Source organism: Mustelus asterias, chromosome 10 (assembly GCF_964213995.1).
Source record: "Mustelus asterias chromosome 10, sMusAst1.hap1.1, whole genome shotgun sequence".
NCBI classification, from domain to species: Eukaryota; Metazoa; Chordata; class Chondrichthyes; order Carcharhiniformes; family Triakidae; genus Mustelus; species Mustelus asterias.
In genome coordinates, this window is record NC_135810.1 from 61,322,867 (window position 1) to 61,344,581 (window position 21,715).

Here is a 21,715-nt window from a genome sequence, read left to right on the forward strand (position 1 = left end):
CTTTAAAAGAAATTAAAATCAAAACTGCAGAAATTTTGTAGCTACTAAAATGTCCTATTCCAAAATAGTCTTGTTTTATTCAGAAAAGGTTTCATGGCATTTGTCCTGACTAATTATGAAAATTAATCTTGATCTTGGATACAAGGGTTTTGTGTAAAGAAGCAGAGGTAATGTTGTTAAAATACACAGTTTGCATTGCATGTGGATGCGAATGAATGGGCAATAGGAAAATAGTCATTCAATGCCCATCGGACATACCGTTTACTCAAGGAACCTCTTACCTTGCATAATAGATTTGGACAACTGGAAGATGGCATTTGGGAAGGGAACTGGATCAAGGAATCATGCTATAGTAAAGCAGTTCAGGATATGGCACCAATCAGGAATACACAATGCCATCTAAAAGGATAGTCCCTATTTTTTCATTTCCTTCTAGGAGAAGGGGGCCCATAATGCCCGGGAGAGGTGGAGGATCGATGGTGGAGCATTTGGTTGGCATTTGTATGCCAGTTGTTGAGGACATATTGTGATTGTGCAGTATGTAAAGTAACCAGGGGTGCAAATCCATCGGCCATGGAGAGGCTGGAGTTCATGCTGGTTTAGTTGGAGGGTAGGGTTAAGTGGGGATTTTGGAATGAAAATTTTAACAAAAATTTCAACAATCTTTTGGAGTTAAGCATGCAATTTAATACCCTTCCCCATGGCATGATTAGTATTGGGGGACATTTAATTCACCTGCCACCTTGTCAGGAATTTAGTGCCAGTTTGAGGGACTCAGCCTTGAGAAATGGAAGGGTTAAAAGCCACCCTGCCTTTGTTGCTGACCATTCTCCCTCATGACTACAACATTGTGACCCCGCTCCTGCCATCACTCAACTGTGCCTTGGTCTATGTTGGTCCTAGGCTTAGGGTTGGTGTAGTATCAGCAACAGCCACTGCCTTCTCAATGGCATTGCCAAACAATGACGACCTGCCAGCATTGCGTGGGGAAGCACTGCTGCTGCCCAATTAATGGCACCTAATGTGGCGGGCCTTCTTGAAAACAAGCAATGTGGGAATCTCAATGGCTATCAAATTGGCAGATAAGACCTGCCATTCTTTTCATTAAATACCACCATAAGACTATGAGGAGCTCAAAGGATGGGTGGTTATCAGTTTGCGCAATGGATTGAAACATGAAGGATTACAATCGAGATGCTGTAGCCTCTGCTGTAAATTGATATGTGTTACAATTTATTGACAATCTTTCTGTTTTCTCCAAAGATTCATCATCAGAAACAGCAGTCATCATCCCTTAAGGACCTGGGCTGACCAGGGTGACCAACACTTAGGAAATAAAATAAGAGACAACTTAACCTTGTATGGGAGGTTGGATAGGAAGGGGAGTGTCAAGGAGAGGGTGGCGGAGGGGAAGGGGGGCCGTGGGTGACTGTAAGAGTTGGAAGTGGCCATGAGAGCAGCGGTGCTGATGACTATAAGAGTGGGTGTTGGGGGAAAGAGTGACTGTACTTTAAGAGCCAGTGGATGGGTGGTGACCCTAGAAGCGTTGTAAGAGGAAGGAAGTTGAGTTAACATCTGAAAGTGAGATCTCAAATATCTGGAGTCAGGGAAGCCATTGAAGCCATGATCATCTCTTCCTATATCTCTTCATTCTCTTTTTGCCCATACACCTATCTAGTCTATCCTTAAAGGTTAACACGGTTTTTGTTTCAGGAGCAGAAAGAACTAACTCGGGTAGTACATTCTTCAGCTTCACAACTCCTTGTGCAAGGAGCTTTATCTTGTTCTTTGTCCTTATTCTCTTATGATTAATGTTATCTCAATGTTCTCTTATTCTACATCCCGGACCCAACATAAGTTAGGACTTCGGGGCGAAATGTAAATGGTACAAAAAGTGATGGAAAATGTCATTAGAAGATGCGATCAGACAGGAGTTACACAACAATTAGCTGCTCATGACTCAGCTTTCGACCTCATTACACCCTTGGTTCAAACATGGGCAAAAGAGCTGATCTCAAGAGGTCAGATGACAAACAATGAAGCAGCTCTAGTAAAACTGAAGTCAATGGACTTCAGGAAAAACAATCCAGTGGTTGGAGTCATATCAAGCATTAGGGAAAGTAGTTGTTGAAAGCTAATCAATCCAGAATATTGCTTCAGTAGTTCCTCAGTGTAGTGTCCTAGGCCAAACCATCTTCAGCTGCTTCATCAATAACTTCCCTTCCACCAGAAGGTCAGAAGTAGGGATGTTCACTGATGATTGCACCATGTTCTGTAGGATTTGCAACTCTCAAATACTGAAGCAGTCCATGTCTGTATGCAACAGACCTGGACAATGTTCATACTACACAAATGCCTGATAATGATCATCTTCAACAAGAGAGAATCCAACCATCTTGCCTTGACAATCAATGGCATTACCATCGTTGAATCTCCACTCTTAAAAGCCTGACCAGAAATTGAACTAGGCTGGCCAGAGACTGGGAATTCTGTGGTGAGTAACTCATCTCCTGACTCCCCAAAGTCTGTTCACCAATACAAGGCACAAGTCAGGAGCATAATGGAATACTCTCCAGTTGCCTGCATGAGTGTGGTTTCTATAGCAGTGTCACCACTCAAGAAGCTCAATGCCATCCAGGACAAAGCAGCTTCCTTAATTGGCACCCCATCCTCCAATTTAAACATTCATTCCCTCCACTACCAAGTACCAGTGGCAGCGGTGTGTACCATCTCCAAGATTCACTGCAACAATTCACCAAGACTCCTTCAACAAAACCATTCAATTCTGTGTGCTCCACTAACTTGAAGGACAAAGGCAATGGATGCATGGGAACACAACCACCTGCAAGTTTCTCTCCAAATCACACACAATTCTGCCTTGGAAATAAACCACCATTCCTCCAATGTTACTGGGTCCAATTCCTGGAACCTTCCTCCCAGCACTGCAGGGTATATCTGCACTAAATAGACTGGGACAGCTCAAGATGGCAGCTCACAACTGCTTTCTTACTGAGTTTCCTCCAGGTGCTCCGGTTTCCTTCTACAGACCTAAAATATGCAAGTTTGGGGATTGGTCATGCTAAATTGCCCCTTAATGTCCAAAGATGTGTAGCTTATATGGATTGGCCATGCTAAATTGCCCCTTAAAGTCCAAATATGTGTAGGTTAGGTTGATTATCCATGGTAAATGCACAGGGTTATGGGGATAGGGAGCGGCTTGCATCTGGGTAAGATGCTATTTCAGAGAGTCTGTACATACTTGTTGGGCCAAATGGCCTCCTTCTGCACTGTAGGGATTCTACGGTCCTATGCTTTTAAGAGGTGGCTCCGGATATCAAGGATAGGATATCACTGGAGTCAGGATCCTTAAAGACGAGATTGCACTCTAATTCTGCTACAGCCGATTCAGCTGCTTATCCCAAGGGCCCAGACCACCGTAGAAAGCTCTAGATTGTCGAGGACCAGACGTATGATGGAAGATGCACAGCATGACCCCGCCAAAGTCCCTAAATATGGACCTACGTGGGAATTGCCCAGGAAATTTACACTTTTGATGGGCAATTACCATGCCCTCGGGAACGCTGCATGAATGTCTTTGACTGAGGTAGAGTTGAAGACTTGGCACAGATCTATGCAACATAGAGTCATAGAGTCATAGAAGTATATAGCACAGAAACAGGCCCTTCGGTCTAACTTGTCCATGCTGCCCAGGTTTTACCACTAAGCTATTCCCAATTGCCCGCATTTGGCCCATATTCCTCTATACCCACCTTACTCTTGTAAATGTCTAAATGCTTTCCAAAAGACAAAATTGTACCTGCCTCTATTACTATCTCTGGCAGCTCGTTCCAGACACTCACCACAACCTGTGTGAAAAAAATGTCCCACTGGACCCTTTTATATCTTTCCCCTCTCACCTTAAACCTATGCCCTCTAATTTTAGACTCCCCTACCTTCGGGAAAAGATGTTAACTATCTATCTCATCTATGCCCCTCATTATTTTATAGACCTCTATAAGATCACCCCTCAGCCTCTTATGCTCCAGGGAAAAAAGTCCCAGTCTATCCAGCCTCTCCTTATAACTCAAACCATCAAGTCCTGGTCGTACTCTAGTAAATCTTTTTTAGACTCTTTCTAGTTTAATAATATCCTATCTATAATAGGATGACCAGAACTGTACACAATATTCTAAGTGTGGCCTTACCAATGCCTTGCACAACTTCAACAAGGCGTCTGAACTCCTGTATTCAATGTTCTGACCAATGAAACCAAGCATGCCGAATGCCTTCTTCACCACCCTGTCCACCTGTGACTCCACTTTCAAGGAGCTATGAACCTGTACCCCTAGATTCCTTTGTTCTATAATTCTCCTCATGCCCTATCTTTAACTGAGTAAGTCCTGTCCTAATTCGATCGACCAAAATGCACCACCTCACATTTATTTAAATTAAACTCCATCTGCCATTCATCAGCCCACTGGCCCAATTGGTCAAGATCCCATTGCAATCCTAGATAATCTTCTTCACTGTCCACCATGCCACCAATCTTGGTGTCATCTGCAAACTTACTAACCATGTCTCCTAAATTCTCATCCAAATAATGAGTATAAATGACAAATAACAGTGGACTCAGCATCGTTTCCTGAGGCACACCGCTAGTCACAGGCCTCTAATTTGAAAAACAACCCTCTACAACCACCTTCTGTCTTCTGTCGGCAAGCCAATTTTGTATCCAGTTGGCTACTTCACCCTGGATCCCGTGAGATTTAACCTTATGCACAACCAACCATGCCATACCATGTCAAAGGCCTTGCTAAAGTCCATATAGACAACATTGACTGCACTGTCCTCATCTAGTTTCTTGGTTACCCCTTCAAAAAACTCTGTCAAATTCGTGAGACATGATTTTCGACTCACAAAGTCATGCTGACTGTCCCTAATCAGTCCTTGCCTCTTTAAATGCCTGTAGATCCTGTCTCTCAGAATACCTTATAACAACTTACTCACTACAAATGTTAGGCTCACCGGCCTGTAGTTCCCAGCTTTTCCCTGCAGCCTTTCTTACAAAAAGGCACAACATTTGCCACCCTCCAATCTCAGGCATCTCATCTGTGGTTGTCGATGATTCAAATATCTCTGCTAGGGGACCCACAATTTCCTCCCTAGCCTCCCACAACATCTACCTTGATGTGCTTTAAGACTTCCAGCACCTCCTTCTTTGTAGTATGTACACTCCTCAAGACATCACTCTTTATTTCCCTAAGTTCCCTAACATCCATGCCTTTCTCAACAGTGAATACTGATGAGAAATATTCATTTAGGATCTCACCCATCTCTTGTGGATCTGCACATAAATGACCTTGTTAACATATCTTGATAGTTACTCAGGAAATGTTAGACAGACTAAAACCTAGTCTTACACCTGGTTAACTCCACAGCCAACTGCCCCCCCCGCCCCCCCCCGCCCTCCCGCCGCCGCCTCAATCACCAACTATCTCTGCCACCTTGACCTGACCTGACTGCTCATCTGGTCCGCCAACTACCCCTTGGACCTACCCTACCCTAAGACCTGATTATCCTGCTCAACCAGACTCAGCCTCCCCCGGCCACCCAATTAGTCTCGTTGACCGCACCCAACTAAACCCGACCTCGAGCATATTCAACTACCTAGCTAGACCTGACTACCCACCTAAACCCAACAACCATGTGACTACCCCAACCAATCCAACAATCCCCGATCTGACCTAACTGCACACTCACCCACCTCATCTATTCACCTACCCACCCATCCATTCACTCACCCATTCACTGGCCCATTCATTCATCCATTCACTACCCCACACTCAAACAATGGACCTTTAAACTTGCCAGATGGAATATGGAGATAACGGTCATTAAATTCTAGCTCTGCTGCAGGGGATTCAGACACTTACCTCAAGGGCCCAGACCACTGAAGAAATCTGATGCCAAAATACCAGGAAATATTAAGTACCCTGAGGTGTTTGACAGCAAACTTTTCACAATGACTGGAATATGCAACAGTCTTGCCCCAGCTTAAGTCAGAGATTTACACAAGGATGGATAGCAAACTGTCAACCGTGGAGAAATTGGTCAGCTTCGTGAACACTGCAGTGACTCATAGCATGATAAAGCCTCTCTTGACAGCTCACAAGAATGCAATGGAAGCTCAGACATTTGCTGTTTTTGCTTCTGGGTTCTAACTTGCCCTCTGGTTTTCAAATCATGAAAGACAGCATGGATAGAGATCTTGAAACCCTCACTTCACTCATGTTCGCTGGTTTAGTGCAGAATAGAAGTTCTGAGGCACAGGCCCTGAAAAGGCACCTATAGAATAACTACTGCCCTGCCAGGGCACTTGTCAATATCACAGAGCTGCGCCAGATTGCACCACCCAAACCAAGATTCTACAATCTGTAGCAGGCCTCACATAGGAGCATGCAGGGCAATGCGAGCACAGTATATGGTCCTTCTGATCTGTCTCCAACCTTTGACACAGTTGACCATACCACTCTCTTCCAATGCCTCCCCACTATTATCCAATTGGATGGGACTTCTATCTAACATTTATCTAATTGTAGCCAGATGAACACTCTCAATGGCTTTTCCTCCTGCTCCCACACTGTTACCTCTTGTGTTCCCTAATGATTTATCTTTGGCCGCTCCTATTTCTCATGATTACCCTTAGTGGCATCATTCACTGCGTAAACTGACAACATCCAGATATGCCTCACCACCTCTCTTGACTTCTCCACTGTAGCTAAATTATCACACTGCTTATTCAACATCCAGTACTGGATTAATAGAAATTTCCTCCAATTAAATACTGCAAAGACAGAAGCCACTATTTTTGGTCCATGCTCCAAACAAATATTGTTGCCTAGATACTGACTGCATCCCTCTCCCTAGCAACTATTTGAGACTAAACTGGATTGTTAGCAAATGGTGTCAAATTGGCACCATTCTTAGCTTCTAACAACATACATGTCACATTACTTAGACCACCTTTTTCCTCCTCTGTAACATCACTCAACCTCACCCCTGCCTTAGCTCACTGATTTTATGATTCCATGCCCCTTTTATGGCACAGAAGGAGGCCACTTTTCAATTTCATGTTGGCTTGCTGCAGGGCAATTCAGTCAACCCTATTTACCTTAGTTGCGCCAGTTTATTTCTTTAAAGTGCCCATCCAAATTCCTTTTGAAATTATTGTTTCTGCTTCCATCACCCTTCTGTGCAATCAGTTACACGTCATTTCATGTGCTGCACATTTCCCTTCCTTTTTTGCCCAAAATGCTAAATCTGTGTCCAGTAATCCTTGCACCATCAACAAATGGAAAGAGATTTTCCTTGTCTACCTTATCTAAGCCTGTCATAATCTTGTACACTTCTATCGAATCTCCCCTCATTTCATTTGTCCAAGGAGAACAACTCCAATCTTTCCAAGCTAACCCTGCAGCCGAAATCCTTATCCATGGGACCACTCTAGTAAATATCCTTTACAGCCTCTCAACATCCCTCACATCCTTCCTAAAGTGCGATAACTAGAATTGGGTACAATATTCTGGTATTATAACATACAAATCTCTGAGTTACCTTCACTCATTTAAGTCTGGCTTCTGGGCTATCCCTAATATTAATCACTCCAGCATTGATGTCCATTCCTACAGTATCTGGGTCTTCTGAAATTTATTCCCTATGCCTTGGCTCCTCTCTACATTACTTTCCTCCTTTAAGACATTTGTTAAAACCTACCTCTTTGAACAAGCTTTTTGTTCATCTGACCTAATAGCTCCTTTAGCGGCTTGGTGCCACATTTTTATAGAATCATAGAATCCCTACAGTGCAGAAGAGGTCATTCGACCCATCCATTTTATAATACTCCATTGAAGTGTTTAGGGCTTTTTAATCACATTAAAGGCATTATATAAATATTAATTATTGTTTATCCCTGGGAACCCTGTAATGTGTGTGAGGTTTACTGCTCTCTTATCCTGCTTTGGTCCATCAAGAAATTCTTGCAGCTATTCCTTTTAGAGAAAAGAGAATCCAAAACTTTCCTGACCATGCAGTGTATAGTGAACTGTGAAATGTCATTATGGTCATCTGCCTCAACTTTGAAAAACACCATGGCATAGAATTCAGAGGCCCGGTAACCTTGACATGTACAAATAGTGCTGCCCTTGGCCTATTTTAGGTCTCCAGTTCCGGCTGCATCAGGTGAGGAATCTCAGTTATAATCTTTCTTATGAAATATAGGATCTCATACATTCCTCCTTGGCCAAGGTAAGGTACGAAAAGTGCTCCTTCAAGACCGATGGGGGGGGGTAGGATTTTCTTCTCCCAGCTGCTCCTGCCCATTCCCGTCTTCTTTACTGCTGTTCCTCCACCAACAATCTCAAAAGCAGATCTAACAGAGCACCCATGAGGGCAATGTAGTTTTTAGAAGGCAGTTAACCATTCCTGAACCTGCAAAAAGTTCTCCTAGTGTTAAGAATTCATTGTGCAATGGAGAAAGTTCCCAAAACATCCCCCAGAGATTAAAAACAGAACAGGCCAGCAACTAACTTCGGTAATTCAACCAAGCCTTTGGTCATTTCCTTACATGAATCAGTGTCAAATCTGGTTTAATGATGCTCCTGTCAAGCACCTACGGGCATTTTACAACATCAAGATAGTACATAAATACAGGTTGTTGCTATATGGAAGGAATAATCCCAATTAAATTGTAGGGTGTTTTCTGCCCGTTAGCACCATAATTTACAAGGAGTAAATTAATTTTACCTTCCACCTTGTGTACTAAACAATTCACTTCTTGTGGTAGATTTTTATGAATTCATGCTCTGGATATGAAACTTCTGACAATGCAAAATTACAATTCTGGCACAGAAACCAGCAGACTCAACAGGATTTTCTGTCATTAATTTTAATCCCATGAGGTCCATTGACTTCCATATTCAGATGCACCTGCAGTGCCTTATACTCTATGCAAGGAAACAAATCTGTAAAATATGCATTTTTCTCATGAGCTGTAACAAAAACATTATTGTTTTTAAGTATAAGGTTATAAATTCAGGATGCCAAACAAAATGTGAAGGATCTTAAAATAAATTTTATTTCTCACAACTGTTCTCAATTCCATGGTGAGATTTTTTTTATTATACTGATATTTTATGCAATATTCCATTAACAGTTAATGACTATATGTATTGAATAGTTTGCCAATTTTATAATGTCAAATGGAATATCACCCACCATCCTAATAGTATCAGAACATTGTAGATACATTGACATTTTCACCTGTTAAAATTAAACATGGCCAAAATTTTCTGATATGTGTCAATGTGTGCTCTCTTCCACCTTCTTCCATCAGGAAAAAGATACAAAAGTCTGAGGTCACGTACCAACCGACTCAAGAACAGTTTCTTCCCTGCTGCCATCAGACTTTTGAATGGACGTACTTTGCATTAAGTTGATCTTTCTCTACACCCTAACTATAACAGTAACACTACATTCTGCACTCCCTCATTTCCTTCTCCATGAACGGTATGCTTTTTCTGTATAGCGCGCAAGAAACAATACTTTTCACTGTATGTTAATACATGTGACAATAATAAATCAAATCAAATAAAATAAAAAAACAGTACAAACTTATAAAATTAATGTTAAAATATTTAAGAAATTATGCAATTGAGACAAAGACTCTTACCTCTAAATTGCTGTTCAGCCTGCACTGCTTTGAATGAGTCTCTCCATTCTCCCGATCAATCTGTAACTTACAAGCCTCTTTAGCTTGCTTTAGCTGATGCTTTTGCAGTTTCTCATAACTACTTCGTAGTTTATGGAGCTAAAGATACAATAACAAATCACAAGTAACTGAACTCTCCAAAACAAAGATTACATACTGTAATGACTTCTATCAGGCCAATGAGGTTGGCCTATTGGAACATGGACTCCCTGATTAAGGAGTCAATTGATGGGTCAATCAGGGAGTCTTTTCCTGGTATTTAACCAGGAGTGTCAGTTCCTCTGGCACTCCCAAAGGTAGACTGCTGACTGATAGTATTCTGTGTACTGCTGTTAGAATTGTAAATAAAGGGATTTTGGTGAAGCGACTTCTGCCTCCGAAGACTTATTACACATACTTTTGTAGGATTTTCTTCATTCAAGGTTTGAACTTGAGCCGGATCATACACTGTGGAAAGTACATAATAGGGAAGGCCACTTATTGTTCTTTTCAACTTCAGCACATATTGGACATGAGCTATGCTCTTCATTACAAAATTAAAGGGTTATATATATTTCTGAGAAACAGATTGTTTAGCCAATGCTATTGAATAATTGTACAATTATGAAATGGACTTCCCACTTGGCCTGAGCAAAAAGTCAGAGGGAATGCAATGTGTGGAGTTTACATCTTTGAAGAATGAAGAAAGCCCTGCAAAAATGTAATCTATCCTCCTTTTCCAATTATTATTCTTAATGTACCACTGGAAAATAACTCAATATTATTCTGATCCAGGAGAAAGAAAATCCTTGCAAGTAGGGCAGAGATTTAAGCTGCTCGGACAGGTGTACCAAAGGTTGTATCATCTACAGTTAGAATGCTGCTCCCTTGCTACATCCCTCCCGGGCTGGATAATGCCTCCCCCTGGCCCCAAAGACATTACCCCACCCCCCCAACATCACTGACCCCCTTATCCCCCCAACCCCTCACTGCCCAGGCCAATCGTGGGCCCCTCCCCCTTCCCCCCACCGATCTCAGGCAGAATGGCAGCGGACCCCCCTTCCCTCCCACTGATCACAGGCAGAGTGGCAGCGGACCCCTCTTTCCGTCCACTGATCTCAGGCACAGTGGCAGCGGACCCCCCTTTCCCTCCACTGATCATAGGCAGAGTGGTAGCGGACCTCCCTTTCCCCCCCCCCACTGATCAGAAGCAGACTGGCAGCAGACCCACCTTCCCCCACCCACCGATCTCAAGCAGAGAGCCATCGGACACAAGGCACTTCCCTCCCCATTAACTGGAGCGCCTGAATCAGACTTCTATGGAGCATGTTTGTTTCGCGCCAAATCTGGATGGGCGAACGCAGTGGTAAAGGGGGAAGTGCCGGTGAAGTTGGGCATGCAACCCTTTGAGTCAATTTAAATGCATGCAAATGCATTTAAATGGCCGTCGCGCCCATTTCGGGCGCAGTCCCGATCGTGGCCATTTTTGGGCCTTGGTAAAGGGGGAACCGGCGCGGAGGCGGGGGCGGATCACGCTACTCGCCTCATGCCCGACTTTACCAAGTTTTTGCGCCCGAAAACGGCAAGAATCACTTTGCCTCATTATTTTTTCTAAGTGCCATAAGGTAGCATCTGGTAGCATGCCCAAAAATGGGTGCGATTCTCTCCCATTTTCACCCTCGTTTGGCACTTCTTGATAAAACCGGCCCCACTGTGTTTTCTTGGAATTGCTAATCAGATTATGTATTCCACTAATCATTTAGCTTTTCATAACTTGGTGTTCATTTGTTTGGGACTTCGGGATCAAAACTGATAACAATTGGCATGCTTGTTCCCAAAAGGTCTGGCTCAGATTAGGAGGAGATGGAAAAACAGAAGAGATTATAGGGGTTTTTTTAAAATCCCAAATTGAAGTGGAAATTATATTTTGCAGGGAACTTTGTGCCCAGAGAATTGCTCTGCTAAGATTAAGTGGTGATAATCAATAATCTAGTTTCCATGGGCCCGATTTTACCATTGCGTCGGGCGCGAAAACGTAGTAAAGTCGGGTGTGAGGCCATTAACACGATCCACGCCCGCGTCCGCGCAGATTGCCACTTTACCGAAACCTGGGAATGGCGGCGATTCGATTCGCACCCAAAACGGGCGCAACGGCGATTTAAATACATTTGCATGCATTTAAATTGAATTAATGAACTGCCCGCCCAACTTTATCAGCATTTCCCCCTTTACCACCGCGTTTGCCAATCCGGAACCGCGCCGTAATGGACCTGCTAAATAACAGTCTGAATCAGGCGCTCCAGCTGCTGAAGAGCGCCTTCAGTGCTTCCAACGGCTCTCTGACTCAGATCAATGGTGGGGGAAAGGAGGGAGGCGGGTCAGATCATTCTCTGGTTGGGGGGGGAGGAGAGGTGAGGCCAGATCCTTGTCTGGTTGCGGGGGGGAGGAGGAGGCGGGTCAGATGTATCTCTGGTGAGGTGGGGGGAGGAGGGCAGATCGTTGTCTGGTGGGGAGGGAGGAGGAGGCACGTCGGATGTTCCTCTGGTGGGGGGGGGGTTGAGTGAGGCCAGGCCATTCTCTGGGGGTGGTGGGGGGGATGAGTGAGGCCAGACCATTCTCTGGTGGTGGGGGGGGGGGGGGGGTAGTGAGGCCAGATCATTGTCTGGGGGGGAGGGAGGAGGGGCAGATGGATCTCCGGTGGGGGGGTCAGATGGATCTCTGGTGGGGGGGCAGGGGCAGGGGGGGTCCCCTGCCACTTTGCGGGTGATCGGTGGGGGGGAGGGGGGGCAGTGGTGGCAATCAGTCTGGGTAGTCGGGGGGGTTGTTAAGGGGGACAGTGATGTGTGTGGGTAGTGGGGGGGGCTGATAAGGGGGCCAGTGATGTATGTGGGTGGTGGGAAGGGTGGATAAGGGGGACAGTGATGTGTGTGGGTAGTGGGGGGGTGGATAAGGGGGACAGTGATGTGCGTGGGTGGGGTTGATAAGGGGGACAGTGATGTGTGTGGGTAGTGGGGGGGGTGGATAAGGGGGACAGTGATGTGTGTGGGGAGTGGGGGGGATTGATAAGGGGGACAGTGATGTGTGTGGGTAGTGGGGAGGTGGATAAGGGGGACAGTGATGTGTGTGGGTAGTGGGGGTGGGTGGATAAGGGGGACAGTGATGTGTGTGGGTAGCGGGGGGTGGATAAGGGGGACAGTGATGTGTGTGGGTAGTGGGGGCGGTTGATCAGGGGGACAGCGATGGTAGTGGGGGGGGTTGATAAGGGGGACAGTGATTTGTGTGGGTAGTGGGGGGTGGGTGGATAAGGGGGACAGTAATGTGTGTGGGCAGTGGGGGTGGGTGGATAAGAGGGACAGTGATGTCTGTGGGGGCCATCGCTCCCACTTTTAGCTCCCGGGTCGCTTTCTCCACTTTCTGTGGCCCAGGAGCGATCTGACACGGGCGTGCTTTTTCAAATTTTTTGCCAACTGCGCATGCGCAGTTCAGAGCTCCGATCGTTTCGGCCGTGCTAAGCTTCGTCCTCAGCGCGAATGGGACTGGAGATGTTTTTTTCAGGCTGAGTGCGTATGGGGGCGCCTGAAAGCAGATTTCTAAGTCGGATCTGCATTACGCACAGATTCAGCACTTAGAATGAAAATGGTAAAATCGGGTCCTATATCTCACTAGTGTAGCAAACTGAAACAATTTACAATCTACAAAGAGAACACATCATGAGTATGATGAGAACATAGAATCACAGACATCAAAAGATTTACAGAGCAGATCAGATCAATTGGTGGAAGACTAGATTAATATACTATTTGAGATGAGAGCTGAATACTGGGGTTTAATTTCCAGCCATTCAACCAGTAAAACTCTTGTGTCACCCGGTCAATCTAATAGTTGTCCCTAAGGGACAGGAAGGATCAGAAATATAACATGGCAATTTTCTTCTGTTCCATCTGGGATCAATGAACTTTCCCTTCAGCAATCTTGTGAACTTCTACAGCCCAGAACTAATCCCGTATCAAGTTTCAGAATGAATGTAAGCTGACTGGCCAATGGCCTATTGGATGGAATTCTCAGCGTAGCCTAGGAATGTCCACACACAAACTCTCAAAGCTTCCACTAGAATTAGGGAAGGCCATGGAACAAACAATTGTCCCATTATTGCCACTCCCATTCTTGGCAAGAATTTGAGCTACAGAGTAGAAATCAGACAGATTCAGACCCCACCCTAATTCTTGTCATTGCCCAACTTCTGAAAGGAAATGGAGTTGGATAGGAAGCATGACTCTGAATGAGTATCTTTATTGATTGGTGGCTGCATGTGGGGGAGTCACTGCTCTGGGAATCTTTGGGCAAGTGATGACCTGTTTGGTTCATTGAAAATCCAAACTTATTTTCTGTTTCTTTTAAATTTAAAAAAAATTGCTTAGCATAAAATGCAGAAAGCATAATTTTAATATAAAAAGTGTTTAAGTATTTCATATGAGAATATACTCCCTAGATGTGACCCACTAATTTTCCTTTTAGCCTTTAATACACTGATATGATGTTTATTACTCCAATTACAAGTGATGAAAGGGTTGTGTATACTAATGAAGTAAAATGCAAAGCAGTTACTCATTTTTTTTCAATTTAGGATTGGTTTTTATCTGTCAGCTCTTTGGAAGTGGTGGCAATTTTTCTGTTAATTAGTTTTTACTAGTTTTCTAAGTTGGCATGTATATCCAGAAAAGTGAATACTCCTCATTGTACCATAGGTTCTATTTGTGCCTTGCTTACTTGAGCCTATCCACTACATGTAACAGCAGATCAAGGTCTCATTAGCCATACCTTGAACCAGGACCTGGCAGAAAGATTGAATCTGTAATTTGAGAGAGAATGCCTATTTTATGGTACAAGAAAATTCAGTAGGCAAAGTAGAGTCTGACTGATGTGCCAGGAACAGAGGTGGAATTAAAATGAACCACACCATGCCTAGGCACAAGGCTCTGGCCAATAAGTGTGGCTGTTGGGGGAGGAGGGGGGGGGGGGTCTCGCACAGTTGGGGGACATGCCAACCAGTATCTATGGGCACCAATCAGAGCCTGATAGCTCTGCATTTGCTGATAGGCTCAATTGCCTCAGCACGCAAAGCAGGCTGACATCAAACTCTGATTGGTTGAGTCCCCTTAGAGTGGGAAGCACTGGTGAATGTTGAGGTGATTAGGAGGGAGAATTGTAGAATCTTTGAATCCCTACAGTGCAGAAGGAAGCCATTCAGCCCAATAAGTCTGCACCAACAACAATCCCACCCAGACCCTATCTCCATAATCCCATGTATTTACCCAACTAATTCCCCGACACTAAAGGGCATTTTAGCATGGCCAATCAACCTAATCCGCACATCTTTGGTGTGTGGGAGGGAACAGGAGCATCCAGAGGAAACCCACGCTGACACGGGGAGAATGTGCAAACTCCACACAGTCACCAAAAACAGGAATTGAACCTGTGTTCCTGGCGTTGTGAGGCAGCAGTGCTATCCACTGTGCCACCGCGCCACCCTGGAGGAAAATTTGAGAAAAATATTTGAGGTTGAAGCCAAAAGCAAGTTAGAAGCCTCCATAAGTTCCATTTCTGAGGGTGGAGAGAAATTAGAAATTGGTTGATTTTTCGGAAACCTCTTAGTCAGGCTGTTGTTATGTTTGCAAATTTTTCCCTGACGCTAATAAAGGGAAACAAGCATTCGTCAATGGGTATGCTAACTGAAGAAATGTTGGAAGAGATATTGCTGATCATGAAACTTCCAAAGCTCATATTAAAGCATTGGTTCAAAGATGTAAATTAATTTGGAAGAATCGATTCTGTGTTATTTGCTCAGTTTGAAAAGGATTGTTCTTACTGGAGGAAAGTGCTGAGACATGTTGTTGCCCCAGTCAAACTGCTGTCTTCTTTGGGACTACTTCTAAGAGGACATGATGACTCATCATCGTCAACTCAAAGAGATAATTTTTTAGCCTGCCTTGAATATCTCAGTGAATTTGATGAGCTTCTCAAAGAGCATTTGAAAAGCTATCAATATTGTGGGTCAGGGAAGACCAAACCAACCTTTTAACGCACAGAACCTTCGATTACTTCATCAACATAATGGCAGAGCGGCTCAGAAACCAGTCCACTAATGAAGTAAAAGATGCCAAAATACTTTTCCATATTAGTTGATTCAACACCAGATGTGAATCTTGTGGACCAATTAACATGAATTTTAAGATATGTGAACAGTTGTAGAGCAATTTCTTTGTTTGTCCAGCTACAATCCCAACTGTCTGGAGGTAACTGGAAATCATTGCAAATTTAGGTTTGGACATCAAAAATTGTCATGGGCAGCGCTTCGATAATGTTGCAAATATGGCAGGAAAATATTCAGGTGTACAAACAAACCCCTGTACATTATTCATCTCATTTTCCAGTCACTCCTCGAATGTAATCTGCAACACTGCAGCTGAATCCTGTGGGAAATCTGTATTTTGTTTTCACTTTGATCAAAACATTTAAGTATTTTTGTTAATTTTCACGCATCAGTGGAATATATTGCCATATTCACGTTTGGAGCAGGCAAATGGAAAACATTTGACAGTAAAAAGAATTGTTGAATGGGTCCACTCATGCTGCTGGTATTTGGTTTTGAAAATGAACTTTGTTAGTATAAAGGAAACGTCTGGTGATGAGAAGTATACAAGACACAGGAAGTTATTTTTCAATGAAACTAGAAACAATGAAATCACTTTAAAGGGGAAAGAAAAGATCACTTTTGAGACTGTCAATGTTATTTGTGACACAATAATGGTGCAATTGCAGAGCAGAAATGCATCTCTGAAGACAACTGTTGATTTATTTTATGTGCTTTTTGGCAGAAGCTTGGATTAGAATGCTAAAAGCCACTGCATTATGAAATTATGTGAACTCTACCGAGAGGACATAGACACAAATTTTTCTGAAGATCAAGTGAAATAACTCATTCATTTCACCGATAATGGTGAGCTTTTTGCTTTGAGATTACATACTGATTTGTACAAATTTGTGCTTGATGGTTTGCAGGCAACCTTTCCAAATGTGGAAACCATTCTGAAAATATTTTTGACTATACCTGTCAAAAATGCTTCTGATTTGATTTGATTTATTATTGTCACATGTATTAACAGTGAAAAGTATTGTTTCTTGCACTATACAGACAAAACATACCATTCAAAAAGAAGGAAGCGAGAGAGTGCAGAATGTAGTGTTACAGTCATAGCTAGGGTGTAGAGAAAGATCAACTTAATGCAAGGTAAGTCCATTCAAAAGTCTGAGAGCAGCAGGGAAGAAGTTGTTCTTGAGTTGGTTGGTACGTGACCTCAGACTTTTGTATCTTTTTCCCGAAGGAAGAAGGTGGAAGAGAGAATGTCTGGGGTGCATGGGGTCCTTAATTATGCTGGCAGCTTTGCCGAGGCAGCGGGAAGTGCAGACAGAGTCAATGGATGGGAGGCTGGTAAATGTTCTTTCAGTTCCTGGCCAACTAATGAGATTTAAAATGGATGTAAATGGACATTTAAATAAGCTATTCAGCTCTGCACTGATTTCTGGCCTCAGAGCTGACAGCACCGGAAATCCGGCTGCTGGATACATGCGGAGGCGAGAAGCCCGCGAAATGGCCTCTGCTTGAGTCTCCCGGCCCGCTGCACTATAAAAGCAGCACAGCGGGCTGGGAGAATCACCCCCTATGTTTTTACCTATGACGACGTAATTGTTGATTTTGTGCAGAAATTGTGCAGAAGGAAATCTATCTAAGTTGCCATGCCAACAAGGGATGAAGCAAGAAAATCTTAAAATGTGTCTGCCTTCCATATTCTCTTGTTTCAATTCTGTTTTTCAAAATGGACCATTGCTGATTGCGTATAATGGCTGCAGCTGGTCACATGCTGATAGTTTTAACCACCATTGCTCTCAAGACTAGCCTTTAGAAAGTTTCTTCAACACAAAGAACAGAATCCTGGAGCCGCTCATATTGGGTTTGGACTCACTGGACATTCGACTCAACACTCAAATTTACAGCAATAACTTCTTGGATTTTATGAGAGGAGGTAACAAAGTCAACTTTTGAAACTGAATGAGGTGCTGAAATATACTGTGTGACAGTGAATGCATCTTGTTTATTGGAGTATTTGCTCCTACATTGGACCAGCTCATTGTCATTCAATGGCCTGTGTTGCAGTGATATCATCAGCTGATTTTTTTCATCTTGTTGGGGGCATGATGTCATTGGGAGGAGGAACATGATGACATGATGATACTCCAGATATGAATGTGAGAATTAAGCTTTTTAAGTTTATTTATTATTGTCACAAGGCGGCTTACATTAACATTGCAATGAAGTTACTGTGAAAATCCCCTAGTCGCCACACTCCGGCACTTGTTCAGGTACACTGAGGGAGAATTTAGCATGGGCCAATGCACCTAACCAGCACATCTTTCAGACTGTGGGAGGAAATCGGAGTACCTGAAGGAAACCCACACAGACACAAGGAGAATGTGCAGACTCCGCACAGACCGTGATCCAAGCGGGAATCGAACCCGGGTCTCTGGCGCTGTGGGGCAGCAATGCTAACCACTGTGCCACCGTGCGAGAATGGGGTAACACAAAGTGTAAGTCTGCCACTGGCCAGAAGGAGCCATCGCCACTCCAGGGTCCATTTGATCACGACATGGGTAACAACCCACTTTTAATCAATGTTAGCTCAGGAGGTTTGGTAGCTGTAGAAATAATGCAGAGATCACTGCCTCTGTTCCAGAATAGCTGCCACATTTAACTCCAAATGCTGATTAACAGCATGCTTGCACATAAATAACAAATTAAGACTTATTTATAATTGGCAATGAATTTGAGCTGTTCTGATAAGCCAAACACCTGTTAACTGGTTAACTAAGCAATCTCTTGACAAGAAACTCTAAAGAACCAGTTTTATAAATATCGATGGGAGACAGAAGTGCCATAGGAGTTATCAGTGCTACAATATTGTTGCTCTATTCGTGACCTGTTTTCCTTTAAAGGACAGCTCCCTCATGGAATTTTGGACCAAATCTTCAGAAGAGTGGCAACCCATGTCAGATTGCCACTCTGCTCCCATTTACTTACTTTGCACTGGAAATCTGCACTTTTGGTCTGGATTTCCAAAATGGGGCTCCTGAAAAATATGGGGGGTGATTCTCCCAGCCCATGGCACCCAGTGGAAAGCCCGCTACACGGCCTCTGCTTGAGTCGCACGGTCCGCTGCACTGCGTTCAGTGGGAGAGGGAAGGGAGGGGGTGATCTGGGCTGGCCATCCGGGTGGTGATGGAAGTGGGGTCGGGGCTGCTGGGGCAGGTGAGGGTGTGTGTTGGGACTGCCAGGTTGGGGGGAGGTGTCGGGGGGGATGGGGGAGAAACACATCGGGGGTTGCCCGGACTTGTCTGAGATGCCAGCGATCAGGGGGTGGGTGTGTCGGAGAGGCAGCATTGTGGGGTCATGGGGCTGGACAGTGATTAAGCTGGCCAGCGATCTGGAGGCCGGCAGTGCAGGGCCACTGCGCATGCACCGATACGGCGCTGACAGATGGGCGCATGCACAGTCGACCACTCAACGCTATGCTTCCAGCCTCTCCAGTGGGAATAGGTCCTGCCCACTGATTTTCAGAGTGAATTATGCTAGGGCACCCTGCAGTGCTCAGAGTGTGGGAGATTAATTCTGAAAATCACACCAAAAGAATTGGCGGGAGTTACTCCAGTTTTCATGCAAATTCAGAATTTAGAATTCTTTAGGAGAATTGCCTGTGAGGAGTCTCCCATTTCAGACAGAGATGAAGAGGAATTTCTTCTCCCAGAGAATTATTAGCCTTTGGAATTCTCTTCTACAGAGAGCAATGCAGGCTGTGTCACTGAATATTTTCAAAGTTGAGATAGATAGATTTTTGGTTTACAATCAAGTCAAGCTTCATGAGGAAGAGACAGGAAAGTGGAGTTCAGGCCACAATCAGATCAGTCATGATCTTATTGAAAGGCGAAGCTGGTTTGATGGACCAAACAACCACTCCTGCCCCTATTTCTTATGATACGATGATCTGATGATTCTGCCAGGACTTGAAGTCAATGTCAAAACTCCTAAGTGAAGGCTTCAGAGTGTCCCTGTACAATGTTTTTGTACTGCCATAATAGGGCATCCCAGATTCATGCTTTCTCCAGAAGATTTTCTTGGATGATTGAGTGTCAGGCATTTTCTTTTCATGACCAGCCCAACTCAGTTGTGTCATATATGGTGTAGATGTTTGACATGCCAGCTCATGTGAGCACCTCAGTGTCTGGTATTAATGTAACATACTTGCAAAGGCAAATGGTGATACGAATGCAGCCATCCTCTGGTCCATTATGACAAGGCAGTCTCCTTTGCTATAAATCTGTATAGTTTGACAGAACATAACAATTTTAATCTCTTCCTTCTTGATCCAAATGGACCTTGCTATGATTGAATGTATTTTTTTTAGATTTCTGGCACACTAATGTAATCTTCCTCAAGTTTTTTCTTCTTCCATTTGACTGTCGGAAGTGGGATTAATTCAAGGCAGTAGTTAGCTGGGGCAGCAACATTAAGGAAAAACCAATTCTCAGGAAAAATCACTTCTCAGCATGAAAGGCAATGAAGACTATTGCTATATAACAGGATGAAAAGATTGAGGGTCAAAATCTTTATCCAGAACTATCTGCTAAGCCAAAAGAGGTAAACATTGAATGTTATTTTAAAAAACAGTGGCCAAGAATTTCCTTGGAGTTGTTTCCACTTTGCATCATAATTTCCCAGGAAATGGGACAAAAACCCCACTGGTGTGCATAAACAGAGCTTCTGCTGCATTTTCAATGGAGTTTCGGTGATGCAGGAGCAGCTCAGAAAAAAATATAAATCAGTATTTTGAGCTTCCAATCATAAGCTTAAAATACTGAAGTTTTCTAATCAGAGGATTTCAAAATTTACAATTGCACCCAAACTTTCTCCTCCAGCAAACAATTCCTTAAGCTTTTTTTCCCAGTAAAATACATATTTCACTTACTTCAGATTTAAAGGATTTAAGCCGTTCTTCATACTTCTGTATCAATTCTCTGTGAGTGTTTTCAAAGTCTTCCAGCTGCTGACGAAGATTACCGACCTATGAAACAAATTGTTTTCTTTACTAAGCAAATTATAGAATTACAGAATGGTTACAGCACATAAATAAGCTATTTAACTGTTAGATGGTAAACTTGCACAAATAAGGATACATTTACTGATTCTCCTCTCTCCGTAAGGGATTCTGCTTAAAGGGAGCATGGATTCAAGATTCAACACAAGTAGTTCTATCCCTAATTTGTATTCCCTTTCAGCATGGCTCCTTGGGTTACAACTCCACTTTCCTGCCTTCTCCCCATATTCCTTGATTCCCTGAAAGCCCAAAGCTGATATATTCAGCAATGGAGCATCCATAACCTTTTTGGGTAGGGAGTTCCAAAGATTCACAACTCTTTGAGTAAAGTAATTTCTCCTTATCTCAGTCCCATTCAGCCTCTTATCCTGAGACCGTGCCCCCATGTTTTTGGTTCCCCAACAAGCAGAAACAATCCCTTAATGTCTACCCTATCAAGCATCTTCAGAAGTTTGTACGTTTCAGGGACATAGCCTCTCATTCTCTTAAACTCCAGAGAATAAAAGCTAAATTTACTCAGCCTCACATCACAAGAGAACCACCTCATTCTGGACATTAACTTAGTGAATCTTCATACTGCCTCCAATGCAAGTACATCTTTCCTTAAATGTGGAGGCCAAAACCACACACAGAACTCCAGACATAGGGCCCTATTTTACCATTGCCTCGCACCCGTTTTCGGGCGCAAAAACGTGGTAAAGTCGGGTGTGAGGCCATTAACGCGAATATGCGCCCACATCCGTGCAGATTGTCACTTTACTGAAAC